Raw genomic sequence first — 21,626 nt, 5'->3', positions numbered from 1 at the left:
TAAAATATTTCATAATTCAATAGATCCCCAAAATTCATAGTTGGATCTACCCTCCAAATATTTACACGAGACGGTTTATATTGACAGAGCAAAATAAATACTGGCAGATATTGACCGGACGTCGGTAACACGCAAACAGGGAAATGTAATATACGGTAGGTTTTTAAGAATCGATAAGGTAAATAGTGCTCCAGTTAGTTATCTGGTTGAATCTGCTTGAAGGAGGTCACAAGTTCCATTAGCAATTGGAACAGTAAAAGGTGTCTGTTTAAGACAATTATTGTTTTAAGTCAGATTTGTTATTTATTTGCAACACTGTGTAGAATCATTCTATTTCTAATAGTATAACTTTTATTTGTTATGTTCACGCTGTATCACGCACACAACAAAGGAGGAAAAGGGAACCTAGAGTTAAGACACTCCGTTCACCATTTTCCGCCGAAATGTAGGATTGATATGGTAATTTAATTTGTGTGATAGAAGTTCTTGTTAATATTGTGGTTTTACATATTTATTCTATTTCAAATAGTATAACTTTTATTTATTTAGCTTCACGCTGTATCACGCACACAGCAGGGTCGGAATAGGGAACCTAGAGTTAAGACACTCCGTTACCCATTTTCCGCCGAAATGTAGGATTGACATGATATTTTAATTTGTGTGATAAAAGTTCTTGTTATTATAGTTGTCAATTAATGCATGAACCATTATATTCATGAATATGTTTAAAACAAATGAGATTTTAGGACAATCAAATTTTACATAGATCTACTTTCTTTCTCTGCTGAGTTCTCCCAATCCTCAATTTTAGTACCTTGTCATCGCCATAAATGCTGAATACATAAACGAAACATTTAATATCAAAAATAATTCACAAAAAGTGAATTACCAAAATGATAAGCGATTTGTGGACATGATTTGAATTTTGTCCCTTCTAGGCCAAAGCCGAATTAAATTATGCAAATACACCGAAAAAACGCCCATCTGCTGCTTCACGGGAAATTACACGTGCCACGAAGAAACGATGGCCCAGAATTTTAGATGCGACTGCCACTTTTCGGCCTTTTTTGGCATACTGCGGTAAAATGACTTCTAATTAAAGTTTTTTCTTTTCAAGTGTGAAATATAATAATTTTGTGTTGTTTTAGCTTTTTTTAGCTTCCCGTACATGGCAGGTTAGGCAGAGGAATCCTGGGAACCTAGTGTAAAAGCACTTCGTTCCCATTAAGACCCACTTTTAAAAAATACAGCTAACATTTTTTAATGACAACTGCATAGTCAAATTTAATCAATTATCTGCACTATACAGTGTACAAGGACTGCAGATATACAGTTTTAAAATTCAATATTATTTAAAATAGAAGAAAAAGTCATTCTGAAGGAAGGTAAGCTCGCGATATCGCGGGGTCACGAGGCGAAAGGTCAGGTATTTGCAATTCAAGTAGAATTGAGTGACACTGCGGCAGTCCATCATGTGTTACCAAAGTAGGGCCCGTAACGGCTAAACAGATAAATTAATTTAATAAATATAAGAACAAACAATATAATAAAAATCTTATAGATAGAAATTATTATTATAAACTTTATAAAAAAATAAAACACGGGTAAACTTGGTTCTAAAAAATTCTGTCAACATTGCATCCGCTGAGATTTTTTTAAATTTCGCACAAAATGAAATTATGGCTCGAATAACAACTAGTCAAATACATGAACGTATACTTTTTTATTTAAAAAAAAATTGAACTCTACTATTATACAGTTAATAGAAGCTCTTTTGTTTATTTCAATCAAATTGACAGTTTTACACGTTCTATTGAACATTCAATGTTCGCCAATATACTCGTAGTATTTTCTATCTTCGTGTTTGGTATCATCTATTGCAAAATCTACTTTATATTTAGGTATATACTATAACATTTGATAATATTATTATTTTCCAAACATCTCCGACGGCTTACAGAAGTGAGTCAGTCACAAAAATGGCAGTTTTTAAACTTTAATATAATCAATAATCGTTGAAATAAAATAGTTGAAATTGCTTATATAGTACAGCAAGGAGATTTAAATAAACGAGTTTTGCTAGTTATGAAGGGCTCAATTGTAGCTTTAAATGGTTCGTCTAAGATACATATTGCACGTTCATTTAAATAAAATATTCTTAGAGACGTAATTTAACGCCTGAAAGACTAGCAAACAATACTATATTATATATGATTACCAGAGCGAAGATACGAAAATAATTATTTCACCCGAGTGAAGATAGAAATTACAACCATCACGTTTGTAAGACTGTGCCACAGCGATGCTATATTTAGCAATTTCTTAAAAGAAATTTAGAAAAAATCTAAAATCTCAACACCAAAAAAAACCTATTTAAAAAAGGAGCCATATCAAAACAATACCAGCAGATAGCTATCACAAAATTTAGAGCAGTATTAAACATAATTAAGTTAACTCTGAACAACCGATACTCTTGGAGCCTAGCTTGGAGAGCCCTCGTCATCATGCCCGTGTCATGCCAACTCTGTGGCCTTGGTACTTAATTGGGGTAATAGTGATTGTTAGATAGCGGCCGATAGGACGGAATGGCGCTGCGGTTGCTTTCTTCCACTGACATTTAAAATGTAGGGCATTTTCGTTGGTATTATATGTTTTTTGTTGTTTTTGCTATTTTTAAGATAATGTTAGTTTTAAAATTTGTTCGTTTAGTGGTTGACGTAGCGTAGTGGGATTGTTTTTGTTAAACGTGAGGATTGTGGATTCTATTCCCGCTCGAGGTAGTGAATTATTTCCATCCATCAGTCTTTTAAAGTCCACTGCTGGACATAGGAGGTTTGGGGGAGGCCCCAATGCTCGCCACTCCGTCCGGGCCTGCGCCCTTTGAATCCAGTGGGTGAATTATTTAATATTTTCATTTTCTCGATCTGGTAATGAGACACAGTGGCGTTGAATTTCGCTATTCAACACATAATGCCTCGAAAATTGGTCGGAAAAATGTGCAATATACATAATGAAGCTACAACAAAGTCCCGAATTGAGACAGAATGTGGAGAACGGAGTGTCTTAACACTACCGGCTGATACTGCCTACTCTCCTCTACGAGATAATAAAATAAAAATGACACTACTATGATATTATTTTCAAGAAACCTACTTCTATCCGTAGAAAACCACAAATTACATTGCGATGCCGGGGCTGACGACGGAGGTCTCAAAATGAAATTTATGACCGATTTATATCCTAAGGGAACTTATTACGAGAACTGGCGCACCGAGAGCCATCGAAAGGAAATGCGGTCGAATAAAAATAAATTTTCCGCCTTTCAAACGATTAAAGAGTTGAAAGTTGTATGCTTTATTGCTGAGAAACTTTCGAATAGAGTTTGTGTTAAATAGAGTTTGAAATTTGCTGAGTGGTTAAATGTGTATAAGACTATATAACTAGCGTAACACTTGCGGCTTCGCCCGCTTGAATTACACAATTATTTGTTTACTAATCTGAATTAGTTTTTATTTAATTTACAGGCGTATTCTGCACACACCAGGGTATGGAACTCAAAGCTGGGCTTTTGCTTTGTTACCAGAGCGAAAAATTTAAAATATAAATTAAAATAAAAATTCATTTCCTCTAGTTTCAATTGAACCTACAACTACTCGCGTTAACAGTTTCACGCTTTTACTCCTGCACCACGACTGGCTTCACTTTAGTGTATTGAATTACTTAAAGGTATTTAAAACATTGAAATTTCAGAACTCTGAAATCAAAAACATTGAAAACTGAAATTTTTACCAATTCAATGAAATAATTTTTTTTTAACCAGAACTATGAGGTCTACAACCCTGAAATTCGGTTGGGGAGTTTAGGGGGACGAAGGATTTTCTATATATTTATCTGGAACGTGTAAATTTACGTTTCATAGTCCACGCAAACGAAATTGCAGGATACAATACGTCTATTTTAAAACATTACTAGCACAATGAGCTTTTGTTTCAATTGAACCAAATAAATCGGTATAATAAAAGAACAACTACAATGAAGCCTTTATGAATTCATATGAACAAAAATTTAACATTACTCGACTTGTATAGTAACTATAGGCCCCAGGTTTTTGATAATATTACAGGAAAATGCAGAATACATTTTTTATATTTATTGACCTAATAGCAAATTGAGTCTGATTTGTGGGTTTTTTGACCTTTTTCGTTAAATAACTTTTTAGCCAGTATCATATTAGAGTCGTAATATTCTTTATATTTCTTTTTTTTTTCAGCTCTACCCTGAATCCCGCTTGTAGGTAGGTAGAGGGAGCCTAGTGTTCAATCACTAGTCAATACACTCCCAACTTTCCGCCGAATTCCGGAGGTATTACGAATGGGGATCAAATCGACAACCTGTCACGTTTACAGTCACACACTTGCACCACTGTGCTACGACTGACCTCCTTTTTAATGTAGATATTTCTTATATTCCTTTTTAAATTTACAAATCCAGCCCACAAAGATTTTTTCATAGATTGGATTTAAAACATACAAAATGACGTACATACATGAGTAATGAAGTTCCAGATTGTATACAACTAAAAAGAACAATATAACAAGGATATCATTAGTAAAAGTAAAGGAAAGTAAGAAAAGATTCTTATCAAAGGCTAAGCAAGTCGACTATAAAAAGTCGGCCGGCGACGTGGCCGGCATCACTTCTATAAAGGATTTCTCAAAGTCACCCGGCGGAACCAATTTAATTGGTACGGGTCGGGAACGTTTTTCGTGGAAATTAAGGACCCTTTCTTAGTAAATTGTAGAAAGAGTAAAACGCTGGACGTGCTCTTTGAATAAGTTTATTGTGTAGTCCAGAATAGAGGTGGTTATATTAGAGGTTTGATTCCCTGTTGATGTAAAAATTGTAAATATAAGAGGAATTTGAATAGCACTACCAAAGAAGAAGTCTTATTTATTTGAAGTCCTACGTTTATTTACTCTAAAGTTATTAATTCGTAAATATATATTTTTTTAATTTTAAAAATATTTCTTTGAATGGATATGTTTTCAAATAGATTCACATAGCAGGGTAAACAGAGTGGTCCTAGATATCTAGTGTTAAAATAATTCCTTTCCCCAATTTTCACCGAAATTTTAAAGCATTGGATATTGAGCGGTGGTTTACCTTGTTATCAAAGCGAGGAAAAGGAAAATATTAAATGTGAAATATTATCATTTCCAATAGGAATTGAACCTACAACTAAGGAAAAACTTAATTAAATAATAAAGTTTGATATTAATATTATACATCTGCCAAATATCGTAAAAATTACAATGTTTTGCATATAAACAATCAATCGGTTATATTTTATCGATAAGATATTTAAAAATTCCACGTCCTAAGTAATTGTACCCAATATGTACATTCACGCTTTTTTCTCACATATAACATAAGTAACGAGAAGCTAGTGTCAAAACACTCCGAAACTCAATACCGCGTCGTCGCGTCGTAGAATTTTAAAAAGTAAAGTTCATTTAAGATATATACTGTTAACTAGAATATTTTGTATCGCAATATAAGCACAAGTTAATTTTCCATATGATTTCAGTTCATTTATATAAAACGCGGCTCTCAGCTCTGGCGTGCAGCGTAACTTAGACGGTGTATCTACTCGTCACTAGAGATGTTAAACATTTTATCGATATATCGATATATTTTTTGTATTATTTTACAAAAAGAATCTTAGTTATGAAAAACTTCATGGCCAAGCTGAAAATGAATAACAATACAACACTACTATTAATACTGCTACTAGGTAACAAGTATATAAAAAATACCCCTGAATATACTATAACGTGTCCAAAAATATTTCTTACATAAACAAATACATCTGTATATACTTACACTAGTGACCGTCCTAAACCTCGATTTCGGGAATTATAAATTGTAAAATCCTATATTTTTTCGTTGCTGTAAGAACTTAGGGAAAACGTTTTCTCTTAATGATCCCTACGTACATGCCAAATGTCAGCACATAATACGTTGTAGGGATCAATAACGGGTCAATCTTATATCGCCACAGAAATAAATATTAAAAAAATATATTTGTTAAGAGACAATAATGACAACGAACACTTTGAATTAAAATAATTTCAATATCATTATTAATAATAATTAAAAGTAATTTAACGATAACACAAGCGAAGTCGCGGATCTAACCTAGCTATACTAAGCATACATCATCGATAACCACCCATCCCTACACTCTATTACATAAAGCACGCCCGACTCCGTGCCGGCACATATAAACGACGTAATTATATTTTTCTCTGCACCAACTACCCTTCACAAACATTATACGGTACGAGGTTATGAGGAATCTTGTTTGCTTCAAATGCTTAGGATATATTGCTGGGTTGACGTCGAGCATGGTGGTTTTCAGTTATTTGTTTGGAGAAATTTAAATGATTGTCGTTTTTGTGGTGGCATGTGGAGAAACCATAACCTGGTGCATCCTCAGGTTACGTGATTAAATAATAATAATGCTCAAGTCCTCTTATTTTTATGGATCTCTGATAATCCCAGAAACCAGTCGTAGCGCAGGTTGACAAGTGTGCGACTGTAAATACGACAGGTTGTGGGTTCGATTCCTACTGGAGGAAATTAAATATTTCCTCGCTCTGGTAACGAGGAAAGGTGAAGCGTTGAGTTCTGGTGCTCAATATACCAGTATATTCTGGTGCTCATAATATCTTCCGGATTTCAGCGGAAAGTTGGGAACAGTCGGGGATACTAGCACTAGATTCCCAGGCTCCTGCTACCTACCCAGCTATGAGTGGAAGACAGCGTGTAGCTCAAAAAATTATTTATAATCTCATATATTGAAAGGGCAACATTACGATAGACCCTATTGACAAATCATTCTCTACTTTGTTGTTTAAATCGTATTTTTGCTGATCACCTTATATTACTTTGTCCAACGGCAACCAAAGAATTTGGCTCCTTCTTCATCGTCCAAAACTTTACGTGGCCTTCAAAACGTAAAACCCCGTTTTTTCCCGGTTCTCCTAGGAATTTTGAGAAATCCTCTCCTAGTGCTCCCCTACACTCCCTTACCTAACTTTTACAAGTTTCTAAAGCTAATATTTTCATCTGTGCATTGTCTGTCATTCAGATAGTAAAGGAAGAATATTATATTATTAAATAGATTTTGTAACAAAAAAATTCCTTTACCTGGCACTATCTCCGAAACGCCATGACCGTTGCTCGCTACGCATAAGCGACGCAAGACGCACCTTACATCATTCGATGGACCACCTGGAATGAAAATTGAAGATTTGTTTTCTTATATTACGTTTTTTTATACATAAAAAAATAATAAAATATAGTGTAATTATATTTTATTTTATTCTTCCACTGCCTATAGAGCTTTACCCAAAAATGTCGAAACTTTGTGACCCATTTACACTTTTCTTTTTTAAATAATGAGCGCCTTCAGAATTCGGCGGATAGTGGATAACGGAAGTGTCTTAATGGGAACGGAATGTCTTGACACTAAGTTCCCAGGTTCACTTTAATGGGATACAGCGTGAACTAAAATAAATATTATTAATTCGTAAAAAGTTTCAATAAATCAAGAATTAAAATTTAAATTATTGTACTATCTAAATTTTCTTTACTTCTACAAAATTAATTCTGCTACAAAAATGATATTTTACAGCTTACATTATTATATTAGCGGACTACAATCTGCAAACACTCAGTTGATTGGACGCGAGGAGTCGACGTTTCATATAGCTTAAACATACATACATATTCATATATACGAGTACCGCTAAAGATATTGCTTGAAAGATTTAAAATATTACATAGAGATTTTTATTATATTCCTTTTTGATTAGATTTTTAAATTTTGATTTCTTTTTAATATATTTTTTCCACTAGAATTGATATTACGGAATTAATTATCACTGTATGTCTCCTGTAAACACCGGAAAAGCAGAGAGGACTAAATGTTAAAGACACTCCCTTCGTCACTTTCCGTCACTAACTGTTTACTTATTCTGTTTATTTTAAGAAAGTTTGTTCAGAAGAAAGGAAGGTAAGGTGGAATATGCGTACCTGGTCCCCCGAGATGTGACATAACGTGAAGCATTACTTAGTGACGTTTGACACTGTGACATGAATATTTTGACAAGAATCCGTGACGCAGGGGCACGATTGTAAAAGCGATAGGTTGCGAGTTCGATTCCCATAACAGGAAATGAAATATGTAATATTTTCATTGCTTTGGCCTACTAACGCGACGAAGCGCTATATTGAATTTTTTCTACCTAATAGTTGGTATAGAAAAAACATTTTTTTTTGCTTTATCCCGTCAGCGTTAAGTGACAGAACTCGAAGCTGCTCTTGCTCTGGTGGTTACCAGAGCAAGGTTTATTCCTCTGAGTGGTAAGCAACCCCATAATGCTGCGCAAGACTACCTAAAACTTTTATATTATCTATCTATATATATAAAATCGAAAGGTCACTCACTTATCACGAAATCTCAGAAACTACACGTGCTAGGAATCTCAAATTTTGCATATGAGTTATTTATAGGACGTAGGTGCTCGCTAAGATAGGAATTTGCAATATTCGACTTCTAAGGGGTTGTTTTTGGGGTCGAAAGTTTGTATGAAACTTCGTTACTACAAATTCTAGGAGTCTCAAATTTTGCATAACGTCAGTAGGACGTAGTCATGGAGACAGAAATTAATAATAACATAGTTGACGCGGGTGAAACCGCGAGCGGGCCGCTAGTTTATTTATAAAATAAACAAAATAAATTCGTTTCTACAATATAATATGGGTGTGGTGGCTGAACAGAGTCATATAGAGCATCACGTCGTAGGAATTTTTGTATATAGCGTGCTGGCATGCGTATCTCAATACCACATTTTTCCTGACCAAATAAAAATAATGTATGTGAATACAAGTAAATGTATAATAATATTATACAGCTAAAAGGTCCATTTTAGTTGGAAATATTAGGAGATAGAAGATGATGCAGACAAAATTCTGTCCTAAGACATTCCATTCGCCATTTTGTGCTTAATTTTCAAGACATTGCGAATTGAGGGGGGAGGTTTTGTCTTTTAGAGTGGATAAATTAAAATTCAAACTATTTTATTCAAAATAAGAAGTTCCATGCTTCATTTTTACAACGTCAAATAATTTACCACTGGTTCACTAAAGGTCTCTGCCTCAGAACTGAGAGGAACTGGCGCACAAAAACTGAGCAGATTTTTTTTTAATCAAATATTTACAAAATGAATATAATTTAAATATAAACATCCCCCGAGCGGGAACACAACCCACGACATGCTACTATCGTTCGTAGCGGTCACAATCTAACGATATGCCACTGCGACCTCAAAAGCCTCTACGGAATTAGTAGAAAATAAAAATAGCAATTTTCTTTTCCATTCTAAAAGTTTATTAAAAACTTACAGCATATGTCAATAATTGGATACTGACATAAAATGACATATTGACCTTTCACTTACAACAAACTGACATAAAATTTCACGTTAAATCGAAGTTTTAAGATTAAAACCGTTTCCGGTGCGGTTAAATCCACCTGCTCTGGTCATCTTTTGAACGGTAAAAGGGCTCTTCAGCGAAGAGTTCTAAACATAGACCACAACGAGTGTTGAGAGTCAACAGAAAAATATACAAGTAAAAATAAAACGAAAATAGGCGCACGTGTTCTAAATAAAATATGGACGCGGCAATGTTACATTTTGTTTTAGGCTTTGGGAATTTTAGCTTTGTTGTTTAGGGAATAGCTGGTAGAGAAGAATGGATTTTTTTTACTTTTACTCTATATCTCGTATATAGCACAGTAAGTAGAGAGAATCTACTGTTAAGACACTCCACACAAGAGGTTTATCTATTTTCATATTTTCGCATTTGCATTAAGTTCCGTGATAATTTCTATTACCAATGCGTAAAGCGGAGAATGGAGGGTCTTGACACAATGAATTAGTGAATGAACCGATGTGAGAGAGAGAGACATTTTCTGCAATCGAAGGCCTAGTTCATTGCAGCGGTATTTACCTATATATTATAAGAATTTAAACTGTATATATAGTTTTTTTTTACGAATGCTGTATAGCAGGGTAGGCAAAGAAAACGTAGTGTTAAGATACTCCGATCCCCGCTTTCGCCGCTTAACGCCGCCCTATTTTTTGTTACCAGAACGAAGATACATAGAAAACCGAATTTGTTAAGAAAAACATATGTGTATAATAATAATATCTTTAATTGGCATACATTCTTGTCATTATGAAAACTAATTACCTTAATAGAGCGATGCAAACACTTTACTTAATTGAGGAAACTCATTAAAGTGAACTGAAAAATAAACTACTATTAAAATATAAGACAATATTTTCATTCTTCTGATGAGTTTTTGTAAAAATCACTTTTTACTCTATCATTTATATGAGGCCAGTCGTGGTGCTGGGGCACAAGTGTGTGACTGTAAAAGCGACTGGTTGTGAGTTCGATCCCCACTCGAGGAAATGAAATATTTAATATTTTTATTTCCTCGCTCTGGTGTCGGGGCAAATCGCGGCGTTGAGTACCGCCATACGCAATACATCTAAAATTTGGCGGAAAATTGGGAACGAACTGTGTTAACACTTTTTCTCTACCTCACAGTTTTCTCTATTAAAAAAATAAGAAAAAATAAGGTTAGGTTAGTTAGGCTATAATATTAGAATAAATTATAAAAAAACAAACAATTTCCATACATATATACATAAACTATTTCTAAACAAAATATAATGTATGTAAATATGCCAGTATTTTTCTTATATTGAAGTGAACAAACACTATATGCATTTCAAACTGTGAGAACACACCGTATATTTCATTCTCGAGTGCAATTTGTCCGAGGAAAGTGAAGAGTGCTACGCGGCGAACTAAACTCGTAGCTCTGTTTGCTTCCGAGTTTTACGCCAACTTCCTTTTTCTGAAACTTATTTATGCAATATAAAAGTTTTTTTTTATGATTAAGATTATTATTTTTGTTTATTTTTTTGTTTGCGTAAGACGGTGTGCAGGGATGTGAGTTCGATTCTCGTTCTACGAAAGAAAATGTGTAATATTTTCATTTCCTCGCTCTGGTAACGAGGCCCGCGGCGTTAAGTCCCGCTACTCAACACGTAACTCTAGAATTAGAATGTTGTGAATCTAAGCAATTCTCGTTATTAGTCATTACTTCCTTCCTAGTGGGAATCGAACAAATAACTATTAAGAAGTCGTTTAGATAATAAACAAAATTAAAGACTACCTTCAAAAAGCAGGAAAATGGAAATCTTTTAAATGACACTCCGAAACTGGAATCGAACTCATAGCGTTTGAAACTAGACATTGCCCCAATGCGGCAAAACGGCCGTTTCTAAAATCAAAATAAATAACTTAACATTGTTTTCCTCATAGCAGGGAGTGTGTCTACACTCCGTTGCCCACTTTTCGCATAATTTTCGGGACATTGGGTGTTTAACAGAACTTACCGCCTCGCTTTATCTTTTTACACGAGCTAGATACTGAAAATAATTTATTCCACCGACTGAGAATCGAACTTAAAACCATAAGCCCACCTCTAATTTAAACCAGTAAAAAAAGCCTAATGATAAAATTTACGATTACATAAGCAATAGCTCGTTCGCGCCCTTCACTTCGTAAGGTGAAGGACGGTAGTGTTTTCATATATCACTTGAAGGACACAGCGCCCTTTGAACACTTGATATTCCAATCGGAGTTATCTTATTAACCTATCTTTTTAGTGGTAGTAAAATAAGAAAAAAAAGATGGAAGCCGCTGGCCTGTCCATATTAGCTAAGGCAAGGCTAAAGCGTGCGACCGTTATCCCAACAGGTTGTGGGTTCGATTCCCATTCGAGGATATGAAATATTTAATATTTTCATTTCTTCGCTTTGATTACGAGGTAAAAAGAGACGATGGGTTCAGCTGCTCAACACGCAATGCCTCCCGAATTCGGGAAATGCGGAAAGTGGGGAACAAAAGTATCTTAATGGGAACGAAGTGACTTAATACTAGGTTCCCAGGTTCCCTCTGCCTACCCTGCAATGTGGAGCTGAAAAATAAAAAATAAAGTTTTAACCATACATAGCCCCATAGGTCACATTCATTGCAATTTACTTTTATCCACCTTAAGTCTATAATATTGTGACATTGAAAGAAAATGCACCTGTCTGTAACTCCACCGTCATATTTTATTCTAACCTTGGTTAAAGCTTTTAATAAAACAACTTAGAGTGGAATGACAACTTACATTTTTAACTAATAGTGCTATAGGTTCTGTTATGGTAACCTTGGAACGTATCGTCATTTAAAGAATATCTGGGCAACGTGCAGCGTTCTGCTTCGTGTTATGTCTATTTGGACTAAAAGTGGATATTAAAGTGATATTTAAACTGCTACCACGGAAGCCATTTTCAAATATATTTATTCCAGTAGTCAATACTATATCCGGAATATAGCAGAGCAGGCACGTTTCATTTAAATTGTATAATGTTATTTTTCTTTTCATATTGTATCCTACACATTGCAGGGTACGCTAAGGGAACCTTGAATTTGGAGTAGCGGAACTCAGCGCCGTGGTTTGCCACATTACCAGAGTAAAGAAATAAAAATGTAATGTCATTTCCTGGAGTTGGAATCCAATTCATAACCTATCGAATTTACAGACGGGTTTTAAATAAAAAAATATTAATTAACAAAAAGCGATTACCTAAACGACATTCCTGACACTTTTAACAAAAAAAAAATATTCCAATTCTATCTACAACCTCCATTCTGTATATACAAAGAAACAGATTCACCATATAACTTATCACCATAAAAAAACCAGAATTTCTCCATGTAATCACTACACACAGACAAAACCTTACACGTCCAAATGCTTACATGTGATTTTTGTGAGACTTTCTTCGCACATCGGATGACAAGTTGTATTGATTTTGCCGCGCCCACAAGGCTCATCACTTCTTTTTGTTTCACCTGACACCGTTTAACCTGACTGACTGGTGAAAAACAAGAGGTTCCCCAAGGGTGTTTTACCAATGCAAGCGCTATTTTGAATATTAAATTGCAGAGAATTGTATTGGGAATGTGAGGAAAAAATATAGTTGTGAATATTGTATTTTTTTGTATTGTTCGTATGATATAGGTGTGAGGCTAATTTGGGCGCAGTGGGGTGGCTGTAAAAATGACGTTTGGGGGTTAGATTTCCATTTGGAGACATTGTTTTCGTTTTTCCGTTTTAGTAAGACAAACCGGCGTTAAGTTTCGCAATTGAACACGCAATGAATAAGATGATGTTATGAATAAGAAAATTTCTAAAATTGGTCTAAAGTGAACCGTCTCTGAAATCAATCTTGAGATATCATCATTCACAGATTGAAAATATATTAATGAAATCCGTATCTCAAGATCGATCTCAGAGTTTAAAGTGGTTTATAAATACGGGCCTAAATCTCACTACGCCAGACCAAAAAACGTATATACTTCAAAAAAACTCAAAAAGTAAATTTAAAAAGTCATATAACGAAGACCACGTTCCTTTCAGTACAAACGAAATATATTCCACCTTTGTTCCTATATACAGCCTAGAACGCGTCGTAACCCCGTGAACCCCCGGGGAACCTCTCATTGTCTCGGACCGCATTTAATCAACGAAAAGAATAGCTGTAAGAAAAATTCTACATTCCACTACATACAGAATGTCATGATAGTACAATACATGTAAACGAAAGTAGGTTAACTTTTTAATTCAAATGTTAATGTAAGATTTGTTTGAGATACTAGCAGTTTGCGATGGTTTTGCCTGTGTAATTAGTATAAGAGTTATTTAGGTTAGCAGCTTTCTCTGCATAGCAGGATAGAAAAAGGCAACCTAGTGAATAAGCATTCCGTTCCCGACTTTCCGAACAATTTGACGAGACATTCTGTGTTGAGTAGCGAAATTATCCTTACCTTGCCCTTGAAATTCATTTCCTCGAGTGGGAATCGAATCCACAACTCACGCGCTTACACTATGCCGCTGCGCCATGTCAGCCTCTATTTTATATCTTAGGTTCATCGAGAAAAAATCGATATTTTTTATATTATTTCTTTTTATATAAAGTGTCCTTTAAAGATTATTATATAAAAACGTAAAAAAAATCCATACTCTGTAACATAGTCCATACGAAGGAATTCGTTTAATTAAAAAAGTATACAAAGTTCCGCCTTTCAACACGCAATATATTAAATTTAGACGGATTAGCAGGGTAGGCAGAGAAAAACTTACTGGGAATATAGTGTCAAAACTCTCCGTTCCCATAAAGACACTTCTGTTCTCCATTTTCCGCCGCATTCTAGATACCTTTCGTGTTTAGTAGCGAAACTCAACGCCACGCCGCGCTTACTATAGCAACGAAATGAAAATATTAAATACTTCATTCCCTTGAGTGGGAATCGAACCCACAACCAGTCGCGTTCTCAATCCCACATTTACGCCCCTGTGCCACGAATGGCCTCTATATTTTTCGTACACAATTTCACAATAAATCTACATACAAAAAGAAATTATTCCATACAAATTAGTAACTTTTCAAAACAAATTCTCACTATCGATATAACATATCGCCATCAGGCGGCAATTAGAGTGATTTAATATACTGACATATGTAGGCCGCCACAGCCCGTCTCTCTATTTAAATACTGCCGTGTGACGTCATACACAATGAACCTTACGGCCTATATTTTGATTTTTCAGTGTTCCACATATTAAAAAAGGTCAGCTTCACGCTGTATCCCGCATACAGCAGGATAGACAGAGGAAGGTAGTGTTAAGATACTCCGTTCGCCACTTTTCGCTGAATTGGGGATAGTGACTAAACTTTACGATGCGCTGTCGCTTGACAAGGAAGCGAAAAATGAAAATCTAAATAAATTTCCTCGAATGGGAATCGAACCCACAACCAGTCGCATTTATAGTCACACTTTGACGGTAAGGTAAAAAACTGAAATTCGATCTTCACATTTTTTTTTTCAACATTTCTGAAAATTTAAAATACAATATAATTATATATTTCGACTGAATGTGTTTTAATGAATGCTTATATTTTTAATTATGGACATTAATTTGTTATTTTTTTGGAAAAGAGAATAATTATTTTTTTATCATTAACACAAAAAAGTTCTCATTAATTTGTACTGAAACCGTCGTGGTGCAGGGGCACAAAGGTGTGACTGTAACGCGATGGTTGTAGGTTCGATTCCTACTCGGCAGAATAAATTATGATTTATTCTTCGCTCTGACACTAAGGCGAAAGCCCGGTGTTGAGTACCGCCACCCAACACACAATGCCTCGAAATATTCGATGGAAAGTGGGGAACGGAGAGACTAAACTAGGTTCCCTCTGCGTGCTCTACTATATGCGGGATACAGCGGGAAGGTGATTAATTTGTTATGAGGAACCCTTGTTCCTCAAGAAAAATATTTAGAAACGTATAAATAAATTAAGCGATTTGATATGATAAGAACGTAGAGTTTAATAAGCAAGAGCGCTACGACAGTTTCCAAGAGAAGCGATAAGCAATATTTAGAAAAATACTACTTAATAATAAAAGTATAAGTTTCTTAGTATCGACGTCTGTTCCACTTTCACAAAAAAGTATTGTATGGATTTACATGAAACTTTACAGTAATATAGCTTACTCAACTTAATAACACATAAGCTATAATTTATATAAAGATTTTTTATAATATGTCTATAATATAACAATATATTTAAACAGGCGAAACCGCGCGTGGATACCTAGTGTTTTATAAAAAAATATTATAAGGAAACATATAAATTTTGATGAGACCGTCGTTTTGGGTTTGATTTCTCCCAGAGGGATGATTTATCATTTTTTACTCGCTCTGGTAACAAGACAAAGAGAAGCGTTAAGCTCCGTAATTTAAGGAGCTATGTCTCAAGAATTGGTCGTTAAGCCTGTCTATACCTTCCTGCTATATGCGGGATACAGCGTGAATAGAAAAGAAAAAATGCTACAAATTTCTTTATTTCAATTTCTATGCACTTTTCTAGTTTTTTCCCATTGTAAAAATAAAAAATGCTCACAACCAAGTCGGCCAACCTCATCTTTCTTTCATTTAAAAGAGGATTCCGCGGCAAAGTGCAATTTCCTCTGCGTAGTGATTGTAGATGGTTTTTTAAACGCCACTGTCATTGGAATTTTCTTTTTTACTTTGTAATTTATATATATTTTTTTAATGTCGTGATTAATAATTATTTTATCTTTTTTTTTTTTAGTTTTGGAGAAATATAACCCAGAACCCCCATTTTTGAACTTCAAATAATTTACCACTGACTCACTAAATTGCATCAGATCTCATACAAAATAATTATATTTTGATTTAATTATTTACCATAATATAAATTTTGAAGAAAAATAAAAAACGTAGGGTCTTAACACTAACTTACAGCGTGAATGAAGCTAAAGCACGAAGCTAATAAAAGATATCTCCAGAATCCATCCATCAATTGGCCAAATGTAAACTACGGAAACAGTTTGTGAAGAAAATAAAGCATTAGATATTTCTATCTTTCTTCATGTTTCATGATAGCCTCATTTCTAAACTTGTAACGCTTGTTTATTTTACGCATAACCCACTACAAAGTTACTAAGCTCTTGAAGCCATACACTATTAAGACTAAATACCAGCAAATTATGAAAACTTTCCTAATAATTTACTTCAGTAAAGTAGGTTCACGAGTATATCAGAAAAGTGACGTTCATAATTTCTTTATAATTTATTTTTTTATTATTATAGAGGCTAGTCGTATCGTAGAAGCACCCGCGTGTGTAAGCGCGAAAGGCTGTGGGATCGATTCTCATTCGAGGAAATGAAATATTCAATATTTTCTATTGACGCAAAACGCTTTAGTGAATTCTACTACTTAAAACGATATTCCTACTTGAAAGGAAAAAAGAGAATTTACGGTACGTACCCAGATACCTGTACCCAAAATATAGATTCTAAGTTAAGTAAAAAAAAATAAAAAAACACCTCATCAAAAATATTAATATTGAAAGAACTACACTACCCAAATACAAACTCAAGAAAAAACAAAAAAAAATCTAAACAAAAATTGTTGTTCAATACACTGAATGCTAGCAAACGCTTAAAACTAACATCACTCAATTGCATCTCATTCGCATCTGAACTCTTCTATACATTCGTTATTTTCTCTTCGATACGAGTTTTTGTGGTATTTTTCAGCTGCACGATCTATCCCGTTTATAGCGGGATAGACAGTGGGAGCCTAGTGTTAAGGCACTCCGTTTCCTACTTTGATACGGATTTTGGAGGAGGATTTGCCTCATTTCGTCGTCCATCCATTCTATGGTCTATTTCATTTTCTCGAGTGGGGATCGAACCCGTTTACACTTACGATCACGCGCTTGTACCCCTGAGCCACGACTGGCCTTGTTCGACTTTGTGCGATGGTTGGATTAAAATCATTTCCCGTAAATGGAACAGCCTCTCAAATGTTACGTTGACCTACCCTCCACTGGCCTACATGCTGCAGTGCTGCAATTTATTAAGCACAGCACAGCAAAAACGTATTGCACCAGCCTATGCTATTTCAGGCCGTAAAAAATGAAATGTCATTGTTTGTTGCTCTTATATACTTACTACTATTTTATTTTTTTTTTTTTAATAGTTTTACGCTATATCTCGAATATAGTAGGCAGTAGGAGGCAGAGGGAACCTAGTGTTAAAACACTTTGTTCTCCACTTACCGCATCTAAGATATTGTGACCAAACGGAATTCAATGACGCGTTCTGTCTTGTTAGCAGAGCGTGAAAGTGAAAACAATTCGTTCCTAAGAGCGGGAATCAAACACATCACCCCTCATGTTTTCAGTAGGCAAATATCGCTACGCCACGATGCCACAGACTCATTTCTACGGCTTATGTACTTATTTATACAGTAGGTACAAACTGTTATAATTCTGTTTGTTTATTCTTGTTGTATGTCAGTTATATATGTTAATGTTATTTTAGCAGTCTAATATATGATAATAATTATCTCTCTTCTCTCTTCCTCTTTTAATATGGAATCGAATCCTCAAAATATAATGCTTGCATTCACAAGCTTTTACCCCTGCACCACGACTGGCCTCATTTCACTTTCATATAATAACACTTTCCTTTTCCTATTCTATAAGAGGAACTTTGGTGGAAATATTACCAAATAATTATGCACCTCGGTATTTCTATCGGCGGATTTTCATATCTTCGGTGAGAAAAAAGACAGGGAGAATCTCAAAAATTAGGCGGAAAATGGGAAACGGACGTACCGCTACGTTCTCTCCGCCTTACCATGCAACGTGAAGATGACAAAAACAATCAGTATATCAAATATTTCATAAAAAGCAGTATTAGGTCTTTTAAAATTTACAGAGTAAATATTTGTATTTAATATTTACATCTATAATTTCGTCCGGATATTATTCGATGAACCCCAATCCTGTGTAGTGTTATTCTTTCATTTCACTTTATTAAAAGGTAAATACAATTTAAATTTCACTCGAAGAAATTTTTGTATTTACAATATGGATCTTTCCTTTGTGTTATTAGACAAAGTAGACACATACAATTGATAATTGACCGTAAGTAGGACGGGTGTGGGTTCGATTCCCACTCGGTGGGCTTAAATATTTTCATTTTCCCATTCTAGTATTCTTTTTCTGGCTTCTGGTTGGTGTATTTGAATTGACGACCAATCATTAAGACAAATCATTTAGTTCATTTGATATAATGTTGTGAAACTAGGTTCCTTTATTAGCTTCACATTTTATTCTTCTTTACAGAGTACATAGAAACAAGCAAGTGTCAAGATACTCCGCTCTCCACTTTCCGGAAAAATTGGAGACATATTTCTTATTGAGTGGCGCAACTCAACTCCGCATTTTGTACTGCTAGGGCTATGTAATTCGGGGGATTGCATTAATTACGATTTCACATTATAGATCTTACTTTAAAACAATATGGATGTACTAACATGTACACCAACCTTTCAAATTACTCTGTCATTTAGTGAAAGCCGTAATAAAATTTATATTTCTTTGCTTATTCCGCACTTAACAGTGTAGGCAGAGGAAACCTAGTGTTAAGACGATCCGTTCCTATAAAGACACTTCCGTTCCCCACTTCCTGTCGAGGCATTGAGTTTTGAGCAGTAGAACTCAACGCCCCGTTATTGCCTTATTAACAGAGCGATAAAAACATCAAATATTTAATTTCATCGAGTAGGAATTGAACCCATAAACTGTCAAATTACAACAGCACCCTTGTGTGGGGCCACGACTGGCCTTCTCATCTCATGAATATATATTTATATCCTAAACTTTCCTAGTAGAGTATATATAGGTTTAAACATATCTAGAATCTACACTCTAAGCACTAACTCTAAGTGAACATATAAAATAAAACTAAAGCTTTTAAAAACTACCCTCATTGGAAAAGGTTAAGTGGCGTAAACGATACGCCCAGAAGTGCACGGTTCAACCGGATATTGGCCCCTGTTCCGTTTTTACTAGAATGCATCGAACCTGATATACCATTCATTTAATATATATTGGAATTTAATATTCTATATTAATGTTTATATATTTTTTTTATTTTAATATGTTACGGGTTTCAGGCCGCTGTAGCGGTTCTGTGTGTAAGTTCGATTCCTTTTTAGGTGAGTGAGTCATTTTTATTTTCTCACTCTGAAAAGGAAACAAAGCGCGAAGATTAGTACGGCACGGAGTTTCTTGACCCTATAGGTTCCCTTTTTCCATACTACGGAATTACGGGTATACAATGCTATGGAAGGCAGAGAGAATAGTGATATCACTCTCATCCTCTTACTAAATGTAATAATATAAAAGTAAATAGCAATATTTTTGGCCTAAAAACTCTTCTCATGATAATATTGGAGTATAATTTCTTAGTTAGACACTTCATGTTGAACGTTACCGGAAAGGCTTAAGTGGCGTAAATGATATAAAAGTGCATGCTCGAGGAAAATTGGCACCCAACTAGTACTTGGCGCCTATAACATCTATTACATCTAGTAGAATCTTTTACTTGGGTTATTTTATGAGAAAATTAACATATTTAAAAGAATATACATATATTTATATATAATGGGCGATTTTCTTCTAATAGTTATTGTAACGCAGTGGCATATGCGATTGTTAACGCAGTTGTGAGTTCAATTCTCAATCGGGAGAATGAAATATTTAATATTTTCATTTACTCTCTCTGGAAACGAAGCTAAGCGCAGCCTTGAGTACCGCATCTTAAAACGGAATGCCTCCAGAATTTAACGGAAAGTGGGATATGGAAGTGTCTTAATCGGAACAGAGCATCTTAACACGAGGTTCCCTATCCTAGATTGAGTGGGATAAATGATAAAGCTACAAAAATAACGACCATCGAAGTCGGACAGCGTCTAAAAGTGAACAGGAAAATATTTTTTTATTTCTCCGCCCTGTCACGTCAAAATAAAGCGTTAAGTTACGCTATTCACCGCGCAATGTCTCGAATACGGGGGTAAGTGGAAAATAGACAGGCAGTCTATCTATTATTAAATTATTTCTTTATCTAAAATCCGCTCGTTTATGATAAATATGATAAAATGAATACTAAGATAATTTCCAAGTCTCATCGGAAGCTCTATCTTAAACTTTAACCGTCAGTTAATCCTTTGTTAAGTTTCCAAAGCAGCTGTTTCCATTCTTGCGTACTTTCTACTAAGTAAGTAAGCCTGTACGGATCGCTGGTTCCTTAAAATATGGATACGGAAAGATATAATTGGAATAATTCTATCTGTTGACGCTTAAATATGATAATTAAGGTAAATTATTTAATTCTATATTATTGTAAATTCCATTGCCGTAAACTCATATTTAAAATGTGATTATTAAACGAAAGGGAGAAATTTTAAAATTAGAGCCAAGTTCATTATTAAACAATTCATCGTTCTTTATTTTTCTGATAAAAAAAATTGGAAACAGGAGATGCTAAGTCCTTAATTCACGTGGGATGTATTTAAAACTCAATATTTATTTTTATACATAGAGGTTACCTTATATTTTGCATGTTAATTGTATTTATAGGACTATCTAAATTTATAAACATTTGCTTTATTTAAATAAAGATAGAAGTTAAGTTTTAAACTTGGCCTTTTATTTCAAGCTAAATGAATCGAAAGTGCCGCCGTTGTTGAATACAGATCATTCTAGTTACAATGAAGCAGAAAATCATCTATCACTTCTCCATTTTCACGCTGTATCCCGCATCAGGGAGTGTCTTAACACTAAGTTACCTATTTTGATAGACACTACGTCGATCACTTACCGTTGAATTTTCGAGGCATTGCTTGTTGAATATATCCCTGTGCCCTATTACCGGAGCGATGAAATTAAAATATTAGTAAATAATAAATTCCCTCAAATGGCAATCGAATCTACAACCGTCTCGTTGCCACTACCTCTACGCAACCACAGCGTCTAACATA

At 34.7% G+C, this 21,626-nt stretch overlaps 1 protein-coding gene across 1 annotated transcript in view; it reads right to left on the bottom strand.

Annotated features, from left to right (window-relative positions):
- Window positions 1–21,626, bottom strand: part of LOC146534304 (acetylcholinesterase-like) — a 40,528-nt gene that overhangs the window by 8,069 nt on the left and 10,833 nt on the right. The window contains exon 2 of the mRNA XM_085193745.1: window positions 7,213–7,296. The gene's annotated coding sequence lies outside the window, so the exon portion shown is untranslated. The remainder of the gene's footprint in view (window positions 1–7,212; window positions 7,297–21,626) is intronic.

Source organism: Heliconius melpomene, chromosome 11 (assembly GCF_056956725.1).
Source record: "Heliconius melpomene rosina isolate 202511_hmr_F chromosome 11, ASM5695672v1, whole genome shotgun sequence".
NCBI lineage: Eukaryota > Metazoa > Arthropoda > Insecta > Lepidoptera > Nymphalidae > Heliconius > Heliconius melpomene.
The sequence above is the reverse complement of the archived record's forward strand: the minus strand, read 5'-3'. Positions and strand labels throughout refer to the sequence as shown.